Source organism: Microtus pennsylvanicus, chromosome 8 (genome assembly GCF_037038515.1).
Source record: "Microtus pennsylvanicus isolate mMicPen1 chromosome 8, mMicPen1.hap1, whole genome shotgun sequence".
In the NCBI taxonomy this organism is placed as follows: domain Eukaryota; kingdom Metazoa; phylum Chordata; class Mammalia; order Rodentia; family Cricetidae; genus Microtus; species Microtus pennsylvanicus.
Genome location: NC_134586.1, coordinates 665,208 through 688,802, shown reverse-complemented (window position 1 = coordinate 688,802; position 23,595 = coordinate 665,208). Strand labels below are relative to the sequence as shown.

The following is a 23,595-nucleotide window of genomic DNA, read 5'->3' as shown; positions in this document are numbered from 1 at the left end:
CCTCGAACCCCCTCCATATCCAAGATAGGGATCCTATAAAACAGAATCAGACTATAATTCACCTGGAGGCCTCCACAGATTCCTGCTGCTTTTCTCAGCACAAGAGTTCTCCTCATAGTCACAAACTGAAGGCAGTCTCAGAGCCTTCTGAGGCAGCCTTTCCAGCCCCCTCGAGTTCTGGAGTGAAGGTCCAGATTTAGAATTTCGGTGGATGGTCTGAATCTCACTAGGGTTCTCCAGAAAATGTTAAACCCAAAGGCAAGAATAAGACCACTGCTATAATTTGAGTCAAATTTGAAGCAAACTTGCCCTTTTTTTTGGTTTTTCAAGACAGGATTTCTTTATAGCTTTGGAGACTGTCCTGAAACTAGCTCTTGTAGACTAGGCTATCCTTGAACTCACAGAGATTCTCCTTCCTCTGCCTCCTGAGTGCTGGGATTAAAACTGTGTGCCACCATCACCTGGCTCAAGCTTGTTTTTTTTTTTTTTGTGGGTACACTCAAGAGCTGGCTAGCTAGTGCCTCCTAAATTGGGTTAAAGAGAGAACCCCAGAATCTATCTCTTACACTCCTTTTAAGGAGTAAAATCATGAGTAGTTTTACAGAAGAAGGACAATGGGGCAATAAATCAGGAAATGAAACTTAAAAGTCATGTGGTCGGGCTGGAGAGATGACTCAGCGGGGGCTGGAGAGATGACTCAGCGGGGGCTGGAGAGATGGCTCAGCGGTTAAGAGCATTGCTTGCTCTTCCAAAGGTCCTGAGTTCAATTCCCAGCAACCACATGGTGGCTCACAACCATCTGTAATGAGATCTGGTGCCCACTTCTGGCCTGCAGGCATACACACAGATAGAATATTGTATACATAACAAATAAATAAATAAATATTAAAAAAAAAGTCATGTGGTCACCACGTGAGGGCCAGAGAGGATTCAGAGAGGGCCAGGAGGGTAAGCGTATTTTTACAAGCAAATCAAGGTCATGGGTTAGGGAAGGTCAGATTCCAGAAAACAGAGCAACTTAGGTCTAATAGAAACTTATTTTTAACCATACAGCATAATGCCTCCTGTCTTCAAAATGGGGTTAGGCAGGTTCCTCAGACTGTGCCGACATCTTCAGATGAGCTTCTAGTAGAAGCTCAGCTGTTTCCCTTAGAACTCCTGTTGGAAGCAATGTTGGTTCTCCCATGAAGGAATCTGTCTACAAAGGGAATTGCGCCACAGCTGCAGATTTCTGAGAATCTGCCAAGTACCAAAAACAGTACCATGGGTCACTAGACCTATATATGGTACTTCAGTGCCCTAGGGACTCTGTTGATGATTAGTCTCCTGACAGAACTCAGGAAAGCAAATAGCCATCGGTCATCTGAATGCCTAATCCAAAGGGTACATACTGTCTTCATGTTCCTCAAAAGTGGCAATAATATTGTCCTGCAAGGGTTCAGCATAGTGCTCTGGCCGGGGTGTGTCAAATGACACAATTATTATCTACCAACTGGCTGAAGGGCTCTGAGGAGATGGACACCTTGTCGAACAGAAAGACACTGCTGTCACTGCTGCCAGGGAGGACCAGCTGGTCATTAAAGTGACTGTACCAGAAGCTCCACACCCAGTGAGAATGATTCTTTAGGGTTTTCATGGGCTAGGTGACATTCCGTGTGCCCCAGAACGTCACTTTGTACTGATTTCTGCAGCTGGTGAGATAATACTGCCTGTTGGCACTGAAGTCAAGGTCAACACACCAGCTGTCCATAGATGTCCTCTAAGCAGTATATTTGGCTCATATTCCATGTGTCCCAGCCTCTCAGGGTAGTGTTACTTGCTGTGGTCACTTGGGACAGTAGTCATATGGGCCCCTGATGACTGCAGTGGATGAACGTCAGCTGTTCCCTTCCTTCTAACGCTGCTAAGTTCGTCAGCAGTGTCAGCTTGAACTTGCTTGGAAGTCCTTTAGGAGGATGTGGCTGTCAGCCAGGGAATTGACTTTCTTCTCATCATCCATCAGCTGCCTCATGAAGCAGGTCACATTGCAATGGGTCAGCATTGTCAATGTGACAGGATAGTTCCTAGGTCTGCAAAGTGCTTGCAGGTTCATGGGGGCAGGGTTGGGGGGACTCCCTGGCTGCTTGCTTCCAATGCATTGGCCATCCTTCACATGGTTGCACATGCTTGGACTCGGCTATCTGATGTTTGGTTGTTTCAGGTGGCCAGCACATCTTTATTTGCTGGGCTGTCACTAATTTACCAGTTTTCACCTACTTGATGGAGGAGAACATTTTTTTTTTCCCCCGAGACAGGGTTTCCCTGTGTAACAGTCCTAGCTGTGCTGGAACAAGCTTTTGTAGACCAGGCTGGCCTCGAACTCACAGGGATTCACCTGCCTTTGCCTCCCGAGTGCTGGGATTAAAAGCGTGTGACACCACGGCCAGGCAGAGGAGAACTTTTTTTATTTATGTTAATTTATTATCTAAATCTATGATGTGGTACAGCCATATCTGATGGGTACAATAAAATCATAAAGCCAGCGCAGTTGAGTGACAAAGATACAGCAAAGCTGAGCCACAAGATCACTGCTGTGACTGTCTTTCACTTTTGGTTTTAATCTTTGCATATTTCATGTTTGAGGAATTTTTAATATTTGTACAATTTAGGGATATTGGATTAATTGGAATTTTTTTAAGATTTGCCGATTTTTTAAAAAAATATTCATTAATCATATATACATAGTGTTCTGCCTGTATGACAGAAGGGGACACCAGATCTCATTATGGATGGTTGTGAGCCACCATTTGGTTGCTGGGGATTGAACTCAAGACCTCTGGAAGAGCAGTCAGTGTTCTTAACTGTTGAGCCATGTCTCCAGCCCTGATGGGAATATTTTTATGAGTCATTTATGCCTTATTCAAAGAGTACTACTTCTAAGTTTCCCCAGGAAAGTCTGAGCATACCACCCCTACCACCTTTAGGGAGATATCCTTATCTATGTGAAAATTTTCCTTATGCTTTGCAGGATGTGATGTATATAAAGAAGCCAGATATCAGCCTGGAAGTGGTGGCACACGCCTTTAGTCCCAGCACTTGGGAGGCAGAGGCAGGCAGATCTCTGAGTTTGAGGCAGGCCTGGTTTACAGAGTGAGTTCCAGGACAGTGAGAGATACACAGAGAAAACCTGTCTCAAAAGAAAAAACAAAATAAAGAAGCCAGAGATCTCTTTATGAGGTTCTGAGATATTCTTAGAACATCTGCCACTGTTCTTATGCAGGAAGAAGATCATTAAAACAAAGTAAACTAAAAAAGGTCAACAAGATTCCGTGAGCTAGAGGAGCTGGCTGCAGATCAGGATACAAGCCTCTTCCTACTATACATTCAGGTGATTATGTGGCGTGTACAGCAACAAAGTTAGATTAGATGAAGTTTTCTGTGTCCTAGACAGGGACTTACTTATATTAATAGGCAGAGTATGATGTGGAAAAATGATTAAAGAATGAGGTGTCAGAACCTCCCTTTCTTGGAAAAGGTAACTCATTAAATCCTGCAGAACCACTGTGGCGTCATATAACCAAGGAACAAAAGAATGTCAGGATTAGACATATAAATAAATTTTATAAAGACATAAAATGTAAATACTGTCATTGAATAAAAACTGCAGCAGCTTTGGTCTGAGGATTTTTCTTTTTTCTTTTTAAAAAAATATTTATTTATGCTGGGCGGTGGTGGCGCACGCCTTTGATCCCAGCACTCAGGAAGCAGAGACAGGCGGATCTCTGTGAGTTCGAGGCCAGCCTGGTCTACAAGAGCTAGTTCCAGGACAGGCTCCAAAGCCACAGAGAAACCCTGTCTCGAAAAACAAAATATATATATATATTTATTATGTATGCAATATTCTGTCTGTCTGTATGTATGCAGACCAGAAGAGGGCACCTCATTACAGATGGTTGTGAGCCAGCATGTGGCTGCTGGGAACTGAACTCAGGACCCTGGAAGAGCAGGCAATGCTCTCAACAACTGAGCCGTCCCTCCAGCCCTTGGTCTGAGGAATTTTCTTGGGTCTATTGACACTCTGACCATTAAAAGTTAATAATACAGTCCTGTCCGGATATCAAAGAAGCAGGATGTGACCTACCCCACTGAAAAAGGTACTGAGCCATGTGGCTAACATAGATAAGAATAATGGGTTAATATAAGTTATAAGAGCTAATACAAAGCCTGAGCTAATGGGCCAATCAGTTTATAATTTATATAGATTCTCTGTGTGATTTTCTTTGGGACTTACTGGTTGTGGGAACTGGGCAGGATAGAAACCCCAACAAGCAGGCTCCCATGCTGCAAATAGTGCCCACGTGGACAACTGCATCCACACAAAGCCTGAAAGAGCTTGGGAAATAATTCTAGACAGAAAACAATAGAGTAAAGCATGGCTTCTTGGTAGCAGCAATTTCTCAGTTGGACTCTGCTTGCTAGAGGCAAGCACTCTCATCTAAGAGAGGTTTCCTGACTTAACATTAGCTGAAAAACCTCGCAGCTCTTTTAAGAGGTTCTGCCACAAAATACTTAAATGGAGTTGATGAAAAGCTGACCACATGCTTTTCGGTTTTCAGCCATAGCAGGAAAAAAGCTATGCTGTTTTAAAATGCCGGCTTTCTGGGTCATCCTGCCAGGGCAAACTCTGATTCTTTCAGGCAAGCAGTCTGACTATGGAGCATTTAAGTGTGGTTTGAGAGCACACTGCTGCAGTTTGTTTGCTGGCAAGGACCTTGAAAAGCCATAGTTGTGGCAATAAGCATGGCTTCAGCTGGTACTTTAGCCATGAGGCTGGAATCTGACAAAGCTAAGGAATGGGCTAGATCCAACCATCAAAGCCACGGCTTTAATACTCTCCATATTACTTAGCAAATTAAAGACTCATGTGGTCAAAAAAAGAGAGAGAGAGAGAGAGAGAGAGAGCTATACAGTAAAGAGAGATTCAAAGAGGAAGAAAACCTCTAAATGTTTTACAGTGTGTTAAAAATATATGCAGGCTAAAGGTTAAAGTCCTTAAAATAAAGAAAGAGAGTAATTGGGCGTGGTGGTACACACCTTTGATCCCAACACTTGGTAGACAGAGGCAGGCAGACCTCTGTGACTTTAAGATGTGGTCTATAGAGGGAGTTCCAGGAAAGCCAAAGATATACAGAGAACCTGTCACAAAAAGTAAAAGTAAAAATAAAAGAAATAAAGGTTGAAATAAAGCCACATAAAGATGAAAGAAACACAGAGAATCTTGATACTGTATGTTATTATGCTCTCTTTGAATTGTTTGAATGCTGAGGAAGGAGCAACAGCTGCTAAAAGATATTCATTTATAAATGCTGCTGAATTATTCCAAGATAAGTATTTTGAAAATACCTTTACTTCAAAATTGAAGTCAAAAGGTATGTTACTTTGGAGAAGAGATTTTGCTTTTATTTCCACAGGAAATTAGAGGTTGTGGATTCATTCTGAGTTAAGAAAAATCAGATTTGATCAAGGAAGACCACTTGAGAAATCTCTGGTAGGAAAAGATGGCCTGGATGTCTGAATTCTACATCTAGAACAGGTTCAAAGACTGCTGCCTGAGATGATCAAGACTCACAGGATACTCCAGTCAAGACTTGACCATAATTTAAATTTTCTTTAGGTCCCCATAAGAATATCAGCACCCCCAACCAGCCAGAACTAGCCTGGAATACTATGCCCACATTCCCAAAAAATGGACTATGGATATTTTCCTTTGTTTAAAAAAAAAAGAGGGGAAAGTGGTGTGGGACAATTCTGTATTCTGTCAATTAAGCTTTAAATAAATGCTGATTGGCCAGTAGCCATGCAAGAAGTATAGGTGGGGTAACCAGACAGGAAGTAGAGGTGGGGCAATGAGAACAGGAGAATTCTGGGAAGAAGGAAGCTCTTTCCGCAGTCCTGCCCAGACACTGAAGAAGGAAGATGGGACCTACCCCACTAAAAAAGGTACCGAGCCATGTGGCTTACATATATAAGAATAATGGGCTAATATAAGTTACAAACGTTAATAAGAAGCCTGAGATGATGGGACAATCAGTTTATATCTTAAAAAAAGAGTTAATAATACATTGCTCAGGACATGGAAATCTGCTCAGGCTGGCTTGGAGATTTTCTTTCTGTCTAGTGTCCTTGAAGCCTCAAGAGCTGCCAGCCCAAGAATACGCTGTCATAGGCCTCTCAAGTCCTAAAAGTTGGGTTATGAGGTTGATGAGTAAAAATGATTGTGAAAGATATCTCTGTTCTGTTATGGTTTATCAATGATGACTAAAAAATACATGTAAGAGGAAGTGAAATACATGTCCAAAACCAAAATTGATATGATCTATGCTTTGGAATGTAATAAATCTATTTCTGATTATTGAATTATGTATAAATACAGAAGCACTTTGACTGCTAATCAGTCAGGCTGAGAGATTCTCCCGACCATCACAGCCTGGCTCAATCCTTCCTTTGCCTACTCCTTGCCTCCTTTCTAGAACCTTTCAACCACTGGGGCTGGCCCCCAGCAGTGTGGATTTGATTATGTGATTGCATCCCAAACAGAAACAGAATGGGTGTTAGAGTGTGTGCCTGGCACTCCAGCCCATAGTTCACCACGATGTGCTGCCTGCACCCACATCCTTTTTTCCTTATTCTGGGCCAGAACTCATTCATTTCCCTCCCAGAAACACATACCAGTCCCAGGCCATCTCTCACTTTGTTCCAAATCCAAGGATCTTGACACCCAAGGTTTGGGAGCAATAACACAGGCCACTGTCAACTACTGCTAACTGTATGTTTTACTGTGAGTCACTGGACACTGGTTGCTGAGCTCAGAGCCAGTGACAAGACCTACAGCAATAACCTCTAACCATAGCACCTAAAGCTATAGGTCTTTGACCTGCAGAGACAGAAGCCATAGTCCTCTGTTTTTTTCAGGATCCAGAGCTGCAATCCTCTGGATCTGCTAGTTCACCTCAAAGGCCCTTGTCCCAGAATCACCAGCACTAAGGACAACACTTATTTCTCAATTCCAACCAGATAGAGCAAAAGCAGCCAGACAGAAATAAAACAGAACAAAAACCCTTCAAGTGTTCTTCCCCCACCCACATATTATGTAGTACTAGCTGTCCTGAAACTCACTATGTGGATCAGGCTGGCCTGAAATTCACAGAGATCTTCCTGCCTCTGCTTCCAGAGCATTGAGATTAAAGGCATGTGTCTGTTGGGACCTGGAGTTTCACAGATTAACAGGGAGCAGACCACTGAAGTCTGTTCACCAGAAGCCAACTTTATTCCATCACTGCAGGGCACCAAAACTTCTAGCTAGGTAAGACTAGCTAGGCAAGTCGGGTTTTAGCACTGTAACCATGAGGGAAGGCTGAATCTTCTTTTTATAGCAGAAAATCAAATACAGGGTGGGTAGTTAAAGGAATTTTTACAATCATGAGGTTTGGCCTTGAGGGGAGTCAACAGGAATTTTTACAATCTTGAGGTTAGACTCTGAGGAGAGTGCATTCCAAGATTTACAACTTTTGATTACAGGGTGTTAGTTCAAGATTGTTATGAAAGCCTATGGCTATCTTGACCTACTTATGAGTTTGTCTTAATTCCTAATTAGCTGCTTTTCCTATAACAACAAGGAATATGGGGCGAAGGGTCATGTAGGAGTGATTACTGAAAGTTAACTTGTTTAAGGCAGTTGTTACCTCTGATACTCACATAGGTTATAGAACATATGTATCACATATATGAATAGGCATACAATTTTCCATATTTCTTGGATCTTCAGTGCCCCCACACCCAGTCAAAAAATACATCTATTTTTAGTTCATCTGGTGGTAAATTCAGTTTTATTCTCACACCGATCATACCGGGATAGTCAGAGATAGCATGTCTAAGGTCAGAGAGGAATTAGAGCGTAGAAGAAAGCAGAGAGAGCAAGAGGAAGGGTGGCTCAAAAACTGGTTCTCCACCTCCCCCTGGGTCACCACCCTCTTCCCCTTTTAGGATTTTTATTTTTGATGGATTTTGGACCGTGGGCCCTTAATAGGCTCACTAAATTTTTTCACCAGCAGGTAGATTCCCTAGCATCCAAGCCCATTCAGCTCCATTATCACTGGCTTGATCTGATTGATCGAGGGCTAGAAGAGCCCCTTGAGAGCCCCCCCTTTAATTCACCTCATTCTAATACTTAAAAAGGGCGGACGTGCCGGAAGCAAAGACCTGTATTTTGAGATCTGCATTTTGGTTACAGCCATCTTAGGCTCACAAGTTAAGAAAAATATTTACCTCTATCCCCTCTGCAGGGTCTAGGATATCAACCTGGCATCTTATCTTCTAGCAGAGACCTGCAGGCACCAGGCTCTAGAATCAGTTAGCATTTTCCTTTGTTAGTCAACAATCACAGACCCTCAGTATTTACTTTTCAGTTAGGGATGTCTCCGGACCTGAATTCCAGCAGACCTGAGCTTCCTGACACCCTTCCCTTCCCCCCTTCGTCGTTTTACTATATAACAGCCTCTGAGAGGGAATAAACGGAACATCTCCATCAGAAATCCTTCCTGTCTTGCCGTCATTTCTCGTGTCTCTTGTCTCCTTTCATTCCTCTCCACTAGGTTTATCAGGGACCCCCGTTCATATCCCGTGGGTCAGGATAGTAATCTTGTAATAATAACTGGTTAAAAGTCTGGTTAGAAATCTCTTATATGTGTTGTTGAAAAAAGTCTAGACAAGAATTTTATAAGACAGGGCACTGTTGGACTAGAAGTCCAAACGTCAGGGAAGAGTTGCTCCAGACACCATTCACATAACCACAAATTGATGCAAAAGCAAGAGGATTTTTATTCTGTCATGACAGGGTCCTTCAGGTTCCAGATATGAAGGACAACGATAGCTGTTACAGTCCATCTTTTAAAGCAAAAAGCCACAGACACAAGGGGGGACCTGTAGGTTGTTTTCCAATTTAGTGGATTGGCTTATTCAAAGGGTTATTAGTGATTGGTCTATTCCAGGGCAGGAGAATAGCTGCGTGATAAGGGAAACATCTGTAGGGGCGACTGTTCCTTTTGTGAACTGATAACATTCTAAGTTTGGCTCATATGCCAACTACAGGTATCCTGTTTTTCTAAGCAAACAGGATGTTCTCATGAGAGCAGGCTAGCTGCAGGTCCTGAGGGGGTCCTGAGGGTCTCAAGCAAACAGGATGTTCTCATGGTATAGCCGACTGCAGGTCCTGAAAATCTTTCAAACAAACAGGATGTTCTCACGGGAGCAGGCTAGCTGAGGGTTCTGAGGGGGGTCCAGAGGTCTTTCAGGCACAACTAATAGGATTAAGAAAAGCAGGAAAAAGGGGGTTAAAAAAGGTATTATCTAATTCTGTATGTTGGAAGTCAGGCTATACCTGTGGTGTTAAGCTCTGAAGGGAAAGGTATCTTGGACATCAGAAGCCAGGCTATACCTAAAGCTATGAAGGGAAAAGTATCCTAGATAGCTATAGCTGTCAGAATCCAGGCTATCCTTACAGCTCAGAGAAGAAAGCAATCTTGGTACACCTATGTAGTGTAGCAAAAGGAAACAAAACCAAGAGCTCTGAGTGACACATACCCAGTACAAGGGGAGAAACAAGTGGTTAGAACAGAGAGAGAAGAAAATAGTTGGAGAAGCACAAGTGTCTTAGTATGTGGTGGGACCCTGAAGGGTGTTGCAGGGAGTATGCCCAGTGGTGGGCAGCCCAAAGTGTGTAGAAGATTCTCAAAAGGTCAATAATTAATACCTTAAAGGCCATTGCTAAGACTTTTGCCTGTGGAGTCAGTGGTTCTTTCTCTAGACGTTTAAACTTGGCCCTAATATCAGGGAAACTTTGGGAGAAGTCATAAGAAGTTGTTTCCCACCTGGGGTCTCAGGATCCAGATTGGTATATTGATTGTAAGAGGGTCTTTGTGAGGCAGTCTAGGAACTGAGTTGGGTATCATGTTTGTCCTGGATGACCTCTTGGATTTTTTTTCCATAATTTACCTCTTTAAGGGTAGCCAGCCAGGCTGGGTGGTGGTGGCTCATGCCTTTAATCCCAGCACTCAGGAGGCAGAGGCAGGTGGATCTTTGTGAGTTTGAGGCCAGCCTGGTCTACAAGAGCTAGTTCTGGTACAGGCTCCAAAGTTACAGAGAAACCCTGTCTTGAAAAAACAAAACAAAACAAACAAACAAACCAAGAGTAGCCAGCCAGAAGGCAAGTTACAAATTGATCCCTAGCAATGATGCCCTGTGGGATATTATAATTTCATTCAGGGGCTGGAGAGATGGCTCAGTGGTTAAGAGCATTGCCTGCTCTTCCAAAGGTCCTGAGTTCAATTCCCGGCAACCACATGGTGGCTTACAACCATCTGTAACGAGGTCTGGTGCCCTCTTCTAGCCTGCAGGCATAAACACAGACAGAATATTGTATACATAATAAAATAAATAAATATTTAAAAAAAATTTCATTCAGGTTCCTGGTCAGGGGCAGCCTCAGTTCTGACTGGGGTGGGGGCAACCTATCACTGAGAAAGGAGAAAGAAAAACCAGAGAACCTGGAGAGGAAGAGAAGGGACCATGGTCTGAGGCTTCTTAGTGTGATATAAAATAGTGCGAGCATCATCTGATTTGGGCCTCACAACTAGGAGGAGTTGTTTTTCCTTGAATGGCTTATGTGGTCCTTTTTATCAAGATGGGAGTGAGGTCACGTGGCAAAGATGGCTGTCAGTCATGTGGCTACCTCCATCCCAGTGTGGGAGAAAGCAGCTAAGGTGGCAGCAAGCCACATGTTTCCTTTAGATTACCCATGCATAGATGTTAAATTACCAACTCTGCTGTTTGGAGTTTTAAATTAACCCTTCTGTTGCAGATTCTACAGGCCCAATATGCTTACAAATCTTGAGGTACAGAAAGCTAACACAATAGTTTTACAAATCTTGAGATAAGACGTACCTTAACAAAAGTTTTAGAGAGTTAAAACAAAAACCAAGGGTGTGAGATGAGTGGCAATAGTCCCCACTGGGAATAGTCAGTCCCTTTTGTTTTGCTCTTCTTTCTCTGCCACAGAGCAGGTGGCTCACCTGATGTGGGACAGAGATTTTGGAAGAAGCCTTTAAATAAACATGCTTGGTTCTGGAGGAGTGGGAGCCAAATCCTAACTCTAGAGTCCGATTTTTTATTTATTTTTTTAAATTTATTTATTATGTATATAGTGTTCTGGGCACCAGATCTCATTATAGATGAGTGTGAGCCATCATGTGGTTGATGGGAGTTGAACTCAGGACCTCCAGAACAGCAGTCAGTTCTCTTAACCTCTGAGCCATCTCGCCAGCCCTAGAGTCAGATTTTTAATTCAACTGGTACAGCATAAAATAACAGTCTAATGCCACACATACCTAAAAGACACCTGAAACCCTATAAAACTGAATCTAGTAAGCTGAAAACAAAGAAGGCTTTGAGATATGAAAATTTTGAGTCCTGGCTATGAACAGAGGATGCTGAAGGAGGGAGCCGAGAGAAGCACCAACTGATGAAGTGTGTGTACGCTGTGTGTGCATATTGCTGCTGGCCTACTACTTTGCTCTCTCTAGGCCTGGCTCCCATGATGCAACAAATTTACAGACCCATCTATGGCAACTTAAAAGACAGGACATTTACACAGTGTGTGTGGAGAGAGGAGGAGACTAGATAAAAACAGGGCTTGGAGCAAAGAAAGAGGGAATGGGGAAATCTTCCATTTCCCCACTTGCTCATGGTATTTGTAAAGGTCCCAAAAATATTAGGATCTAAGGTGCCATTAAGTGGCCCTTTGTATTGATTTTCTAAGGGCTATTGAAGCCATATTTGGTTGTAAAAGTGAATAAATGTAGTGCCCTTCAGGTCGGGTATCAGCTGAAGAGGTCGGAGGTTATCTAAGAAGCATCCCAAGGGGGAATGACAGAGTATGGAAAACGTATTTCCATAGATGAGAGAAAAGGAAAATGTTACTGCAGCCTGTAGTCCTGGGCATCCACAGGACTTAGGGAGAACCAAATGAGGACCAAGCTGTTCAGTGGGTCATCACCACACTCAACAGGGGTCAGGAACTTAGCCTGCCTGAGCCAGCAGAGAGACTCAGTTGCCTGGTACTAGGGCTTCTGTAGAGGCGAGAAGGCGACCCGCGCTCTAAGGAGAGGGTCTCAAACACAGAAATGAGGTCACAAAAGTCACAAGGGCCTAAAGGAGCTGTCGGATTACGGGAAGTTCCAGAGAGAGGTGGGAGAAGAGGGCAGGAAGGGGAGCAATAGCCTGGTTTTGCCTAAGGAAACTACAGGATTGCAGCTAAAAGGTGGGGGATGGGGTCAGGTGAAGAGGGTCAGCTGTATCCTCAAAGACTGTGTTTGGGGGTACCTCCACCTCCAAGAGTACTAGAGAGGTGCCAGACACTCAACAGTTACTTCCTCAGACTCAGGAAAACTTTTACGCTGGCAAAATTGGAACCTTACCTAATTGCTGCTGGTGGGTGTGGTGTTGAGTGTTCGGTGAACCAGAAGGTGAGTCTGCTGTGGGTGGACTGGTGGGATAGGGTCCTCGTGCAGCTCAGACCATGAGGGGAAATGCAGGGACTAGATGAGCCTATCTGAGTCACAGACACCAAGTGTAAGCATTGCAGCTCAGATGGAAAGGTAACTTGGCAGCCAGGAACCAAGGAATACCAAAAAGTCACACAGCACAACAAACCTCACACAAGAGATTTATTAGGAGGGAAAAAACCAGGAGGGTGGCTACTGAAGAGTCCAGGAATAAGAAAATAAAAATGTAGATTCCAAAAATAAAAATGTAAAAATAAAGAAATATAAAGTTATAAGTCTAGGAGAATGAGAACAGACATTATCAGCAGTTTTCTCAGCAGATCAAGGATCAGTCATTCACAGTGAGCTATTTTCTCAGATGCTTGGGAAGCTTAGGTCATTTTACAACTGGCTGTTTTATTTACAAGGCCAGAGCTTCTCCCTACAAAGTGAGAATGGTGTCCTGGCCATCCCTGATAAATGACGGATGTGAACTGAGATAACCTTTAGGAGACAGATATATGTGACCTCTGGGTTAGACACTGTCTTCGTTATGGAAGACTGGCACCACCAGAGAAGAGGCATAAGACTCCAGTTTACATCTGGAGGTACCAGGAGACAGTGGACAAATACAATGGTTTAATTGATGAGCTCTGATAATAAAAGTTGTAAAGTATGGCAGTCTGTATCTGAGTTTTACCTTGAGATAGTGTGCAAAGCTTTCTGCTATCTCCTAAATTCTCAGCCTAAGAACCAGTTAATCCTAATTTATTAACCTTCTAGTATTACTAGCAGTCCCTTTCTGACTAATTGCTAAAGACATCTGTTTTCTTGCAATTAGTGACCTTTGTTGTAATCTCCTCTGAAACATATTTCATAATGGCTGCCTAGTTACCCATTGACATTAGCACTCACTCCTCTCTTTAGGGTCTCTGCTGACTAACCCAAGGGTCAGGGCAAGGTTGTAAAAATTCCTTTGTTCAGAGCTAATGCCTGGTGTCCCTACTATAAAAAGTGGGTTCAGAAACCAGCCTTTTGCCACAGCCTAACAAACACCATCTCTGGCTGTGGTCTCAGCTAGCTGATAAGCAAGCTTCTGTGCCCAGTGGTGTTTTATTTTTATTTTTTATTTTTAAGTTTCCTTCTGGTTTTCCTAGGATCTGGTTTCTGGAATAAAGTTTGCTTCTGATTTATTAGACTTGGTGGTGTTCTCATCTTTGCGTGACCCCCCCCCTCCGACCCAACAGCTACCTCTGCTTGAGTAAAAAAACAGCAGCAAACTGAACAGGACAGAGAGCTTATATAGAGTCTCTTGGGAAGGGGGTAGAACTATTCAGGGTGGAGCTTTACAGGGTGGAGATTGGTGGGATTTTGCATCCAGAGACTGGGATTTTTACTCAGTAGGATGGGGGCAGGTTAGAATATACTGTGGGTGGAACCTGGCAGTTAGAAGTTTTTGGAGGAGGGTCCTGGACACTCATTTAGCTTGAGGGGCTTACAGATACATCAGTCAATTAACATGAACTTAGTTGCTACAAGTGTTTAAAAAATCAGCAGCTTTGTTTGAGGAAGCCCAGAGGGCAAATCTATTGGGATTTAAATAGTATCCAAAAAGTATCCTGGTACAATATGTAGATGACCTCCTCATAGCTTCCACCACTCAGGAGAATAAAGATAAACAACAAAAGGGCTATTAGAGATTTTCCAAACCCTGGGATACAGTTCCAACCAGGAGACTTGGTTTGGATAATGAGAATCCCTTCCTAGACCTCAGAACCTATCTGGAAGGGATTCCACCCGACCTTTATCACCATCCCAAACACTGTCAAAGTAGCTGGCCATCCCTTGGATGCATCACTCTCAATTGAAGGAGGCCATGGAGAACAATGGCTGATTGACCACCACCAGAACCTCCAACCTCTAAAGATAAGGTTGACCTGGGTCCCTTAAGTGTGGGTGTCATATTTCTTTTCTTCCTCCTCCCTGGGGGCTGGACCTATAACCCATACAGTTCAGAAAATTGGGTATTTGAACTGAGATAAACAGAAAATGGAAAGATTCTCTTTAACTTAACTTTGGATGGCCAACCATCTCTCCAGGTAGATCTTTGTACCCTCATGACCCTGCCTATTAGGGACTAGGATGAAAAGGTGGGTCTAAGGATGGATTGCAGCCCTATTGCTATGGAGAAGGAAATTCAAGACCTCCAGTTCTATGTATGCCCTACAAATGGTCCATCCTCCTGTCAAGGAAATGGTAATTATTACCGTGTTGACTAGGCTTGTAAAATAGAATACTCCTGGGAACAGATAGAAAGGGAGAAACCCCTTCAACCTTTAATATTGAAATATGTATCCCCATGATCATTAAGGTAAAGGACTGTATTTCTATAGGTACCCACTATTGGGTCACAGGGATAAAATGGGAAATTTGGCTTTATACCACTGGACAGTACTCAGGGGATTCATTTACCCAGAAAAAATACACACCCAAGAGGGTGACTCCCACAAGGCCCAATTCTGGGATGTTCCTCCTAATCCCAATCCTAAAGGAGAACCAAAGCTCTAGAGATCCTACCCCATTTCCCTTGCTTGTCTTGACTACCAGAGAGCCTAGACTCACACCCCTGTTTCAGTCAAAGTCTTTCCTTCCATGCTAGACATGTTATGAAAGGTCTGTTGCTTTTAAACACTTCTGATCCAGAATTAGGGCAAGACTTCTGACTATGTTTGGATCCACGGCCACCTTTCTCTTTTTTTTTAATTAATTAATTTATTTATTAAAGATTTCTGCCTCCTCCCTGCCACCGCCTCCCATTTCCCTCCCCCTCCCCCAGTTAAGTCCCCCTCCCTTATCAGCTAGCAGAGCAATCAGGGTTCCCTGTCCTGTGGGAAGTCCAAGGACCACCCACCTCCATCCAGGTCTAGTAGGGTGAGCATCCAAACTGCCTAGGTTCCCCCAAAGCCAGTACGTGCAGTAGGATCAAAAACCCATTGCCATTGTTCTTGAGTTCTCAGTAGTCCTCATTGTCTGCTATGTTCAGCAAGTCCGGTTTTATCCCATGCTTTTTCAGACCCAGGCTAGTTGGCCTTAGTGGGTTCCCGATAGAACATCCCCATTGTCTCAGTGTGTGGGTGCACCCCTCGCGGTCCTGAGTTCCTTGTTCGTGCTCTCTCTCCTTCTGCTCCTGATTTGGACCTTGAGATTTCTGTCCGGTGCTCCAATGTGGGTCTCTGTCTCTGTCTCCTTTCATTACCTGATGAAGATTAATATTCAGGAGGATGCGTATATGTTTGTCTTTGGATTCACCTTCTTATTTAGCTTCTCTAGGTTCGTGAATTATAGGCTCAATGTCCTTTATTAATGGCTAGAAACCAAATATGAGTGAGTACATCCCATGTTTTTCTTTTTGGGTCTGGCTTACCTCACTCAGGATAGTGTTTTCTATTTCCATCCATTTGTATGCAAAATTCAAGAAGTCCTTGTTTTTTACTGCTGAGTAGTACTCTAATATGTATATATTCCATACTTTCTTCATCCATTCTTCCATTGAAGGGCATCTAGGTTGTTTCCAGGTTCTGCCACGACCACCTTTCTATATAGGAGTAGGATCCAAACCAAACTCTTTCCAATTGAACACTCTACCAGTTTTGAATGGAAACAGCCTAAAATTTCATTAGAATGCCTGCAAGAAGTAACCTATATCATGTCTTCAGATTATAATCTTGCTTTCTCTCACCATATAAAAAGGAATATTCCTTATATTTGAGGAAACAAATGCTTCTTAGGGGACTGCATATTCTTTTATGCCCCTGAATCTACCTGGCCTGCTTATACTAATGGTTTGACTAAATGTGCCTTCTCCAACTCATTGGAAAGTCATACCTCCAGTTTATGTATACTGGTCTATGTTATTCCCAAGATATGCTATCCTACATTAAAGACATTATATATCTATAGTGAAGAGGAGAGAGCTCATATTGACCCCGACTCAATGTTAACAAGGGTTAATTAAGCCCCAATTCTTGTCCTGATTTGAGAATGGGCAGGAATAGTTAGCACAACTGCCATAGGAACCTCAGCATTTATTGTTTGAACCAAAACTTTAGGGAACTAATTTCCCAGGTAGACTTAAACCTAAGCCATTTGGAGAATTGTATTTCTAGGTTAGAGAGTCAAGTTGACTCCTACACAGAGGTAGTCTTTTGTTTGTTTGATTGATTTTTTGTTTTGTTTTGTTTTTGTTTTTCAAGAGAGGGTTTATCGAAGGAGAGGTTGTAAGGTTGGATGATATATTGTAACTGTTTAATGATGATAATGATGGTGGAGGGATTAGATGCTCAAGCTGCTAACCTCTTTTCTATGAGAGAGAGAGAGAGGGAGAGAGAGAGAGAGAGACAGAGAGAGACAGAGAGAGAGAGAGACAGAGAGAGAGAGAGAGATATCACTTAATGGGAAAGTTTCTATGCAGCAACCTCCGGTAAAGGATGAAAAGACCACCTCAGCTAAACTGTCCCCCTCCTCTGGGAACCAGGAACCTGATAATCACCCACGTGTGCACTAGAAACTTTGGGTACTTTCCCCTGGAACTCTCCATCCCCTTTGTAGTTTTTCTTCAATAGACCCAGTTCTACAATAGAACTGGGGCAAAATGACCAGCAGATGACCTGCAGATAGATGTTTCTCCTTGTTTAACCAACCCAGCAATCGTCATAGCAACGATCCATCATAGTTAGCTGACCCTTAAATGAGCTAGTCACAACAGCTGATAAATGACTTCTGTACCTTCCCCCTTTTGATTCTGTACTCCTCCCCCTTTTTGGTTCTGAGGTTTTTCTCTTTAAAAGAAGCCCTGTAGTAGCATTTCGACGTCCTTCTCCTCCCAAAGTTGGGGGAACTCTGTTGGGGCAGAAATATATATTCCTGTTGCTTTTGCATTAACTGCGGTGTGCAGATGGTCTCTCGGGGTGACTCCTCCTCAGTGATTGGACTTTAGGGTCCAACAGGGAGAACTGGGGCTTGGGGGGGTTTCCATGGTAGAGCGGGCATAAGTAGCAGGAGTACTGAAGGCTGCCAGTGGGCTAAAATTGGGTACCAGAGAGGAATAATTAGGGTGGCTTGCTGCTGGAGAGGGAGAAGGGGAGACTGGGGGGGCTGGAAGAAGAAAAGGAGCTGAGGGTTGAGGCCAATAAGGGGGAAGCTTGACAGCTGGATCAGAAAGGGCTTGTGCTTCATCACTAGGAGGAGTTAGGTGGGGAAACAGGAAGAACGGAGATAAGAGAAAACTAGAATGTAGGGAATAGGGACTCTCCATTTCCACTATCTGAATGATCTGAGTACTATTTGGTTATCTAAGGGATACTGAGGCCAAATTTCATTACTTTAATCTGGGCCACACCTTCTGTTGGAAGCAGACCTTGATAGACCCGGGTCCCAGCAGATCCATAGTCCTACCACAATCCCTGGGCACCTGGCACTGAACCTAGAGACAGTGAAAGAAACACACCCTAGATCTGGGACCTGATCCAGCAAAGGAAACACTTTATCCCTGCACCTAGAGCCAGAGAAAAACACCCTGACCCTGAAATCAGAGTCAAAGGAACACACTTTGCCCCTAGAACCAGAGCCTGTTGAAATTTGCCCTTAAAATTTGGTCTTAAAATTAGAGCCTAAAGGATAAAAAGGGTCAGAGAAAGAATTTTGGCTCTGAAATCAGAGTCATCTCTGTAAACCAAGCTCAAAACAGCATCTTTATTAACCAATGATAATAAAACATATTCACAGCATGAAGGGGGTCCCACATCTCATCTCTGCTCCTGGCATGAAACCAACCAATCTCTGAGCAGGAAAAACTGACCAATCACTGAGTAGGAAAGGAGGATCCTCTAGTAGAGAGGCATGACCTTTCCGGACTGTAGCCCAGGGAAATGGTAACCTCTAGTCTACAGATGCCACTCCTCACAGATCTTAGCCCAGGGCAGTAGTAACCTCTAGTGTAGAGGCATGGCCTTTCCCTGAGCCCTGACATCAGGGGCTCCTCCACCTTATGGGAGGAGCTAATCAGAAGTTGGTAGTGCCCTCACCCCATAGGGGGCAGCCAATCCCAAGCCTTCCCCTCTATAAAAACCCCCTCCCAGCACCGTTTGGGGTTCCTTCTGCTGCTCTGGATAAATGGGGAGACCCAAGTTAACTTGCAATAAAGACTCTGCTTTTGCATCAGATTTGGGTTCATGGTCATTGAAAGACCAGGAAGAAAATAGCCAAAAATCTAAGCAGGAAGAGAAGAATCAAAAATCTAGGATTAGCCGGTTCAGTGACTGTGTTTCAGAAACTAGCTGAAGATAAAGTTAGATTGTAATCTTGAGAATAATCTTGAGAAACAGGGAGTTTCCCCCTTGTGATTTTAGGAACTAGCTGATTATGACCTTGAGTGATCTTGAGAGGCAGGGAGTTGTCCCCTTGTGTAAGGAGCGTGGAAGCAGATTCTTCCGAATGAATAAATAAAGGGGGATCTGTAGTGTAGATTGTTATGGTTTTGGTCCCTTTAAGAGACAAGCCACACCCACTCCCCTCCCCATCCGCTGAGGCAGGCTGATCTTCAGCTTCAGGCCTGAGCTCCCTCTCTTTTTCATCTTCCTCTCGGAGAGGCAGCTTCGCTTCTGCCTCTCTCCCCACTTCTTTGCTTCCCCCCTTCTCTGTCTCTTTCTCCTCTTCTCTCTCTCTCTCTCTCTCTCTCTCTCTCTCTCTCTCCCTCTCTCTCTGTCCCCCCCTTCACCCTTCCTCCTCCATAACCCCCCCCGAATAAACATTCAACCTCACCCTGCATGTCGTGTCTATCCATGTTTCTGTCTTCTGCCCGCCCGCCATGTGTCTCCCTGCCTGGGACCAGCCATTGCTCAGGGACCAGCAGCTGTCTCTGCCTGGGGCCCACTGTCTGCTGCCACATGGCCCGCCACCGCCACCGCTCAGGCCACCGCTCTGGGACCGGCAGCCATTTCTGCCTGGGACTAGCTGCTCCCAGACTCCGCTGCCTGCCACCACATGGCCCGCTATCACCATTTGGGACCTACAGCATTTCTGCTGCCTACTGCCGCGGGGATCTTGCAGCATTTTTTAAAAAACAACATAGATAGTGCAGGAAATTTATAGAATAAGAATGAATGTAACTTGGTGTAATGTAAAAGCATTTCTTCTTGTGTGTGGTATGGAAAATTACTAAGGTGAAATATTAATAGAACATTTGCCTGCTTGAAGGCTGCCACACCCATCTGGCCCTGCCAGATGTGGGGGCTGCACCCAGCAACTGTGGTAACAAATAATCTTGCCACACAAGAGGGATCCCCACCCTTCTGTGGTCAGTCGATACTAATAACCTAGGACATCTGGTTATCAGAAGGATCAAACGAGGGGCAATTTCGAACTGACTCAAAAGAGATGGCTGAAGCAGGATGGTTATCTCACTTCTCACAATGGCTCTGGCACCAGGCCTCTGTGGAAAGAGAGATCTTCCTAGCTGCCTCCCAAAAAGCAGCAATATTAAATGCCTCGCCTAAACACTTAATGCTCTGTCTCCCGAGTACAGAGCTTCGTCTCCCGAAAACAGATATTTAACATCTTACATCCCGAATGCAAATCCTCATTCCCTGAGAGTGGACATTGAAGGTCTGTCTCCCGAAAACAGACTAGATACTCTGCCTTTCAGAATGCTTTGCCATCCGGAGAGCAAAGCTTCGTCTTCTGAGCAGACAGAAGGCTTTGCCATCCCGAGAGCAAAGCCTCATCTTCGAGAGTAGAGAACTAAAAAGCCTTGTCTCCCAAGACTCGGTCACCCGAATAGCCGAGTCCAAGGCCCTACCAGATACCAGCCTGGAACATCAGAACCTTATCTCTCGAGGGCAGACTACGGGGTCAAGAGTCGATCTACACTACCCAGCCTCCAGTGCGGACAAGAGCCTGTTGGACTCTAGCGTCCAAACACCAAGAAGGAGTCACCCCCAGAGACCATCTCACACACCACAGCCAATGCAAAAGCATGAGGATTTTATTAATTCTGTCATGACAGGGTCCTCCAGCATTCGGGAAGCCGAGGGACCTCGAATAGCGGGTACAGTCTACTTTTAAAGGGGCCACAGAAGCAAGGGGGGTTGTTCTTTGACTATTCTGATTGGCTTATTTGAAAGGGCTATTACCAATAATTGACTGGAGAGCTGTTGCCAGGTCAGATGAGGTAAGAGGTCATTTTGACCCTGTTTCCCAGGGGACCGAACCAAAGCATACATATATGGGTAATTGTTCAGGAACTGAGTACGTGCGAGTGTAGCTGTTAGGTCTTTGATTCCCAGGGGAGGAGGGGAAGCACTATGGCACAGAGGCTGAGAGAATTCAGAATTGTCAAAAATGGCTTCAGGATTGTCTTAAAGTCTTACAAGCCCAGCCTGAAGAAATTCAAAAAGCCTTTTTTAAGCCAGGGAATACCAGGTCGTATGATGCTATTTCATGTGTGTATGAGAGGTTAAGAGAAGAGCATAGATGTGTTAATACATAAGTTTAGTATGTGAAATGTTAAGAAATATTTTATGGATAATTGATAAGATTAGGAAATATTAATGGATAAGTTAAGGTTAAGAAGTATTTTATAGATAAGTAATGGATAAGTTATAGATAAGTAATGGATAAGTTAAGGTTAAGAAGTGTTTTATGAATAAGTGATAAGTTAGATTAAGGTTATGAATTGGTTTTATGTATTAGGTTTAGTAGGATTAATAACTGTGATATTAGAGTGCCTGTGTGTTGCCCATTATTAATCCCCCATGCCTATTGAGATTGTAAACCCCCCATTGATGCATTGGATATTGAAGTTGCTAGTAAAGAATCATAAAAACAATTCTCTTGCTTGGTCTGGTTACTCATCACTCTCTGGGGAGAAGGGCACAGAGTCCTCACAGATATTACTCGAAAAGAACCTGGAGCTGAAGTCCCCCAGCTCGTAACACCTTGTGACTTTCTGTGACACCCTCCCTGCCCCTTTCGGATTATTGGGCTGTGGTTTCTTCCTATAAAAACCCCTTCTCCAGGTCACTCAGGGTCGAACTCTTCCCCTGCGTGGGTTATGAGTCTCGGCCTCAGTGCACTGGTTCCTGTCTCATCTCATCATTAAAGCCTTGTGCGATTGCCGCAAGGATGGTCTCTCATGAGTTACTAAGGGAGTCGTGTTATCCCGAGACTTGAGTGAGAGTCTCCCCAGCACTGGGGGTCTTTCAGTCATATTTTGGGGATCCAGACTTTGGGTGTAACAATATAAGTGAGAGGTACAGGCCCCACAGATTCAGTGAGTCCGTAGCCCTAGCACAACCCCCAGCAGCTCTCTGGGTTCAGAGTCAGGGAAAGAAACACACCCTGGAAATGGGACCAGAGCCAGGGGAAGAGAGACACTCTACCTCCCACCCCAACCTAGAGCTGGAGAAAACTCCCGAGACCCTGAAACCAGGATCAAAAGAATGCACTAAGCCCCCAGAATACCAAAGGTTTTCACCCTGGTCCCAAAATTAAGAGTCAAAAAGATAAAAAGAACCAAAGAAAGAAACACAGTTTGGATCCAGAATTGGATCCATCTCTGCCCCTGACACAAAACCAGCCAATCCCTGAGCAGGGAAAACAGACCAATCACTGAGTCCCTGAAGGCTTTGAATTCCCCACAGACAGTTACTGGCAGTTGGGAATTCCCCCTCAGGCCTGGAAATCCCCTTACATCACAGGGAGAAGCCAATCCCAAGCCTGGAAGTCTAGAATTCCCCTCACCCCACTCAGGGGCAGCCAATCACAAGCCCAGAGGCTTGGACTTCCCCCATGTCTCTTCCCCTATATAAACTCCCACTTTTCAGTGCTGGGGAAGGGTTTTCTCCTGAGCTGTTCCTGTTGCTGCTGTCCCCCCTGCCAGCTGGATGAAGGGACCTGAGTTAACTTGCAATAGGACTTTTTGCTTTTGCATCAGGGGATGGTCTCATGGTGATGCTTGGGGATCTGGACTTTGGGGGTAATCAGCAAGAGGCTTCTTTATTAATCACAAGTGCCTGTGGGTGACTCAGCAGCAGCTCTGGCTATAGCAGTTCTGGCTAGCTGAGCACACTGAACAAACTTTTAACCAGCTTTTATAGGATTTTACAGGTTACATAATGGGGGGGGCATAGCAACAGAAATTTCATTGGTTCTTTAAATGGCGGGCTTAGCTCAAGCTGGGGCCAGCTCCGTGTCTGTCTTTAAATTTCCCCGAAAAACCGCAAGGCTAGATCAAGCATACTTCAGCAAGTTGACAGTTTCGATAAAGTGTTCCAGGGGGCTGATTATTCCCTTTCCTTTGCCCAGTCAGTGAGTCTGCAACCCATAGATATCCTGTTTTAGCATCAGCTGAGCCTCGGGACTTTCCGTCTATAGCTCAGCTAAGTTTAGGAAATGTTAACAGGGTACTTGGGTGAGTTCAAGACCAGCCTGGTCTACAAGAGCTAGTTCCAGGACAGGCTCCAAAACCACAGAGAAATCCTGTCTTGAAAAACCAAAACCAAACCAAACCAAACCAAAACAAAACAGGGTACTTGGGTACGGGGATCTTTCAGGGGTCTTTCAACATAAGGACCATGAAAGCAAGGAGTGTTCTTCCCTGCTTGTCCTCACCTCCATCAGCACATCCATTCCTGCTTCGAGATCCCAGCAGACCAGCTGAGACACCCAGCCTTGTGGGACTGAGCAGCTGCTAGATTCTTGGGCTTTCCATTCACGACTTGCCATTGTTGGACTATAGCCTATAAGTCAACCAATAAATTTCCATATGTGTGTGGAGAAAGAGAGAAATTCATTAAGTTCTGTGACTCTAGGGAACCCTGACTAATACAACTATCATAAAAGCCATGAGGGCATAGAGAAGCTGTGGGATTACAGGAAGCTCTGAGGGGGAGGCAGAAAGGGGAGCAGGATAATAAAGGGTCACAAAAGCCCAGACTGGTCTAAGGAAAACAGGATTATACCT

The 23,595-nt window shown here is 44.2% G+C and overlaps 1 pseudogene; it reads right to left on the bottom strand.

Annotated features, from left to right (window-relative positions):
- Window positions 1-1,277: 1,277 nt before the first annotated feature.
- Window positions 1,278-1,999, bottom strand: LOC142855404 (EARP and GARP complex-interacting protein 1 pseudogene; annotated as a pseudogene).
- Between the last annotated feature and the right edge of the window lie 21,596 nt (window positions 2,000-23,595).